Below are 6,169 nucleotides of genomic sequence, written 5' to 3'. Positions count from 1 at the left end.
CAAACTTAGAGCCCAATCTCAATGAAACCAACTTTGAGCTGGTGTACTTCCAATGGTATTAATGGATTTCTTCTGGACTGACACTGCTGTGAGAGCTAAAACAAGGTGCTGTGTTTGCAATTGCTGTGGCTGTGGTTTGTCTTGGGCGGTGGACATCCTGCTCCACTTTCAATATGGTTGCAGGTTTCATCTACAGGTGAAGCAAATCAATTGTCAAAGTGACAGGAGAAAAATGAGGAAGAGGAGGAGGATTAGTTAGTGAACCTATTGATGGTGTAAAAATGAGAGCAGTTCACAGCTAATTTTCCAAATGCCGCCTTGGCTTTGAAGGGCTAAAGACACAAAGGAGAGAAAACCTCCAGTGTGTTTTCCAGTTGTGCCTCTGTGAACCTTCTGGGTTTTGACTTACACTTTGAGGCCTCTCCAAGTCTAAAAACTCAGGTCACAGGTTTTATCACCTTATTCAGCAGATGAAACGATAAAACGAAAAGTTGCTATTTTTACACAATACCTTTTCAGAGCCCAGTAGCATCTTAAATTGCAGACGTCTCCCCCAGAACAGCTCTCGTGCACTAGATGTTGGAAGATGCTGCCGACAATCAACTTCACAAAAAATTTTATTTTCCAGATTATTCCCCTTCCAGAATGCTTTTTAGGATCCAAATGTTATAAAACCTGCTACCTATCTTGGGAAATGGCTGGAGGAGTTTGGTTTTGATTTTTAGCATTGTCCTCACTAAATGTTTCATGCTGTGAAATTCAGATAGTCTGCTCTGATATAGGCAGTAGCAATAGAAAAATTAAAGTTTACACCCCCCCCCCCCAATTTATTGCCATTTTCAATATTAAAAAAATTCTCTACCAAGCTGTGATGAATCAGACCCATCTTTCCAGCAGATGGTTAAAACTAAAGGGGGAGAAGGATGGCTTCATTGGGCTTATCCACGGAGCCCTCCGAGCGGTTCCCTTTGCAGGCAGGTTCGCAGCCCAGCGCTCAGCAGGTTCTGGCCATCAAGGAGCTCACCCTTCCCTTCAACCTCACCTCCCACTGGGCAGGAATTCAGTGCATGAGCAGAGGTCAGTGTTACTGCCATCTTGCTAAAGGCATCCAGCTTTCATTCAGAAAACAAACCACTTCACTGACTTCATGGACGAAAAACAAGAAACCCAGCAGAAAAAATGCACAAAGATTGTCTATGAAGTGAGAACCAGTTTGTATAATACCAGTCGCAAAAGGGTTGAATCAGACATTAATATATTTTTTAAGCAGCTTCTTAAGTGAGAATCAAGGAAAGATTATTTTGCCCATGTCTAAGCTTAATGGCACACTTACACAAATAAGATGAGAAACTGCAGCTGCAGAGAACACTTGTGCTGCCTGTTGCAGTTTACAGAATAAACATTTGGGATCTATCTGGCTAATCATGATATATTTTTCATGTAATCATATGTTTATGCTTCTTTGGTTTATATTTCGTGGGACCGGGCTCTATGCCAAGGGGCTGGGGGTTGAAGTCAGCAAACACCCCCCCAGACCCATGGGACCCTTGGTGGGACCCACAGCCACAGCTGCCCCAGCCCCACATGGGAACTGGACCCCCATCCTCCTGCCCCCACACCCCCATCAGCCCATCCTTTAGGATGCAGGGTGCTTGGGCCATGTGGATTAAACCCTCCCTTTCTTCCCACAGCCCCTCCTGTGCTGAAGCCATGGACCAGGCACACCCATGCAAGGACATCCACGTATGCCATTCAGCATGTACCAAAAAACACACAGGGACTGACCCCAGACCCACTTCCAAAAACCATCTCTGAGAGCCCTGAAGTACACGTGCAGCAGCAACCTGCTGCTACTTTTATAATCAGAAGAAACAAAGCCAGGGTGAATTTTTGGCTAAGCAGCTAAAAAGGCCCTGGGAAGGGCTGGCTGCAGACAAGATCTGCCGTGTTTCTCCCACAGAGGGAGCACAGCTTTTCCAGAAGACATTGAAGCAGATGCACTTCTGTGGCCATTGCAAAGTCAGAGAGGAAGGACAGAGAAAAGCCACAAAGATGGGAAAATAGGAAACAGTGCCAAGGGAAAGGAAATGCAGAACAGACTTGGATGAGCCCACGGACACACAGCCCATAGTGCTGAAATGCACTGCACCTGGTTACTCTGGTGATGGTCACTGAATTTACCTATTTTCCAGAACAACAGGCAAATAGTATTGTGTCACTTCTTTCTTCTCCCCCAAGTAGCTGTCACTCCCTGCAGCTCCCAGGCCCCACAGTCCATATGGCAGGTCCGTGCCCAGGACCAGGAGGAGCAGTGCCAGCCCCATCCACCTCCAGCTCCTCACAGCTCCCTCACCGTCAGACAGACAGGGTCACACCTCACCCTGAAAGCAGTCAGGTTGGGTTTCTGGTTAGAAACGAGGAGCCTTGTGGATTGTTTTCACTGTTCAGCTCCATTTCCCAGCTACAGCAGCGTTTGTGCAATAGTCATGAAAAACTCCTGTTACTCGGAGTGGGTGGGTGGGGTGAGAGGAAGCCAGGAAGACCTCCAAGTCCTGCAGTGGGTATCCCTGCCCTCAACATTTCCAACCTGGAAGGCCGATGTGCTGGGTCTGCATCTTCTTCAGCTCCCAACAAACCCCAAAGGGCAGTGCTGCAAGTAGGGCAGCACTGAGGCAGAAGGGTGGTAAATCTGGTTGAAAAGGGCAAGTAAGCACTTCTCTGGGAAGTCTCTGTCCTCCTGGGGATGTTTGCTTCACTCACAGCCTCACAGGCTATGATGTCCCAGCTCATGCACTTGCAGAGAAATTATTTTTCATCCTGTATGGAGTTGCCTACATGGTATGAATGGTTCGCTTGCAGTATGGATTCTTTCAGCCAGAGCCTGGAGGTCTTTTCCACATTTTGGGCATGTTAAGTCCCATGAAGGTGGCAGGGATAGCTGAAGGCGATACAGCTATATTCCAGAGAGGCTGATGGTTGCTGTGTTGACATTTTTTTTTCCTTTCCCCAGTCATTTTTAGGCATGCCAGGATGTTCCCATGTCAAATCTCTGTCAAAAGCAAAGGCCCGAGTTGCTTAATATTCTGGTTGTTGCGGGAAATTCAGATCCCTGCAGTGGGATATGTGCCTACAGAAACTCTTTGTACTATTTGAGACTCTCCATAACGTTTGAGTGGATTCAAATTTTCTCTGTCTTTTTACAATAGCAACATGAGAAAGCGCAAAGCCTCACATATCTGATGATTGCACGAGTGGGATTTGGGGTGTGGGGGGATTATTTCAGTCTGATCTTTCTCCATTATTTTTTATTTAACTCTACATTCCTATGTTCAGCTCTCCCTCAGCAAAAAGTGCAAACAAAAACAAGTGTGTTGGGAACAGCACATGAGGGGGATGGTCCCCAGGACACCATGAGTGCTGGTGGCACCCAGAGGAGGCAGCTTTGCTGATGGTTTGGGGGAGGAATGTCCTCGTGTTATGGGATGGTGATAGATAGCCACCTGCCTCTGGAAACGCCAGGCCTGTGCGGACAAAAAATAAATCTCATACAAAATACGTGCTTTCATGGATCATCTAGCAAACGTGAACTTTTTTTTATATATATATCGTATTGCACACTAGGAAATAAAAAGCAAACTGCACTGACAGTGCCCTCTCGATGGCAGATCTTTATGTGTTTTCCAGAGTCTTTAATTCTTTTACTTCAGAGCCCCGCTCGCTGTGGATTTATGATATGTTTCCTGCCTCCCTCCTCCTCATCTGTTCCCCCAGCCCTCTTACTTGAACTACTTTAAAGTGACATGCGTACACAAACCCACATGATGAATGCTCTGGACCACTTGCCCAGACTTTGCAAGGGCCACCAGACACACAGAGGACAGGAACATGCAGGTGACATCCTGAAGGACATCTTGAGCAGCAGGGCTCTCCCATCCTGCAGAAACAGCAGTGAGTTTCTCAGCAGCTCCCTGCCACGGCCTTTCTGCTGGGCAGAGGCTTTTGGAGGTGTCACGGTTTTCAGGGCTTTGTCTGTTCACCTCTGAAATGATGGGGCTGTTCCCTGTAGCCTTCAAAAGGATACAGGTAGCCCAGCTGCATCCTTTTAGGTAAATTTCTTGTTCCTCGTCAGGGCAGCCATAAGCTAAATCTCAGGTGTTCCCCGTGTAAATGTGGAGCCACATCTGGAAAAGCTTCGTGGTGCCAGAGTCTGGACATTCTCTGTCCCTTCATCCCCATATTCGGGATGCCACATCTACGTGATTTTACAGTTATTAAAGCCCTTTTCCCTACCTACCAGTAGAGTTTAAAATAAAATTAAAAAGAGTATTTTCAGCATAATACTTTTCAAATATTTATGTGAAAATATAGATCTGCTTTTTGATCTTCTTGCAAAAGCCCTTGCCAGGAGTTGTCTACAAGGAGATGAAGCATTTCCCAGTGTTAGCATGACTCTTAGAGCTCACTATCAAGATTAGCAAGGGAACAGTTCTTAAAGAGGGCCCTGGAGAGTGATCACAAAACTTCAGTGCTGTGGGAGCACACCCTCACACACTTTTGCAAAGCATTGTGTATTTGGATTATTTCAAACATCTGCCACCTGCAGTAAAAATAGTCATTGATAAAACCAGTTCAAACGCAGTGCAATGTGTTTTGGTCCTTTTATTTTGCAGCACAGTCCAGCCATTATTTTAAGAGGATGAAGCACAACTTCCAGGGCTGCAAAATGAATACAGTGCTGCTGCCTGATCAGGTACAGGGGTGACATGTGGGCATTAATAAACTTGCTTGGGAAAAGAGGTTGTGAGTGTGGACTGGCAGCCCTTCATCAAGGCTTGCAGAGGGCTTACCAGCTCTTGCCCCAAGCCCACAGTGCTCAGCACCTTGCAGAACCACCTTCCTCTCCTCAAGCCCTTAGCACCCTTTCTAAGCTCTAGAAAGATCATCTGCCCCAGGGCTGAGGGGGTTCACACCCCTGGGAGTGCATGTGAGGGACTAGCATGGGCAAGCGAGGTGAGTTCAGAGCATGCCAGCTCCCGAGCTGCTTGGAGTCTGTGTGTGCTTGTGCATCCTGCAACATCCTGCAGCAATGAGTCCCACAGAGCAACTCTGTGCTGTACAGAAAGGTGCTGCCTCTTGCTTCCACTAAACCTTCTGTCTGGAAATTTCACCTGGTCCCTTCAAGTTCTCATGCCATAAGAATCAGCGAACCGCTGTTCCCCATCTGTCTTCCCCAAATCATCTTACAGCAACCTGGTGACCTGTCAGGGCTCTTTGAATGTACATGAAGAAGCAAAATCTGAGATGGAAACAGTTCAGAGATATAGACTTCCATACCGTACTTAAGCTAGTAAGGGAATAAAGGTAAACCCAATTTCAAAGGGACCATAAAATGGGAGAGATGGACAGTCTGCCTGAAATCTCCTTCAAGTGCATCAAGGCTGTAGGCACGTTTTCATGGGACAATGGCTTCTTCCATGCTTTTTGGTCAACTAAAGCTAGATACACATCTATTAACCCAGAAGGACAATTTTCTGAAGATTTTGCTCATTCAAATAGCAGACTGTCTTTCCTGTGAGCACAGGATGGAGGCAAATGCTCACAAAGTGAATGCTGACACCCACCCAGGTTCATTATTAACTGTGGGCTAAGCAAGGGGTGAGTAGGACCACATGTCTATAGAGCAAATCTTTGCCCATCTGTGGCTTTTTTTTTTTTTTTCAATTTTTTTTCCTTTTTTTTTTTTTTTTGGTGACATGGCCCTCTGTAGGTGGCACCGTCTGGGTATGAATGGCTGAAGCCAGAAGAATATTAAAGACTTTCCACATCATGCTAACTTGGTACTGTACAGCTGGGATAAGTCTTGAGTGCATGTTTCTTTCTGCAGTTCACAGAAGGGACACTCAGCTTTGCAGTCAATATCAGCTTTACAGTCACTGGAGGCTTTCAAGATGTCTTTCAAGATATTTTGCAAGCATTAGATAGAAGGCTTTTGTTCTCTATTTATGTGGATGGGAAAAGAGAGGCAGAGTGGTGAAGTTATGTGCTACAGCACAGCAACTTGTCACTCCCAAAAGGGGTGATGTTTCCTCTGCTCTGCTCTGCTCTGCTCTGCTCTGCTCTCCTCTCCTCTCCTCTCCTCTCCTCTCCTCTCCTCTCCTCTCCTCTCCTC

The sequence above is a fragment of the Oxyura jamaicensis genome, chromosome 1 (genome assembly GCF_011077185.1).
Source record: "Oxyura jamaicensis isolate SHBP4307 breed ruddy duck chromosome 1, BPBGC_Ojam_1.0, whole genome shotgun sequence".
NCBI lineage: Eukaryota > Metazoa > Chordata > Aves > Anseriformes > Anatidae > Oxyura > Oxyura jamaicensis.
The sequence above is the reverse complement of the archived record's forward strand: the minus strand, read 5'-3'. Positions refer to the sequence as shown.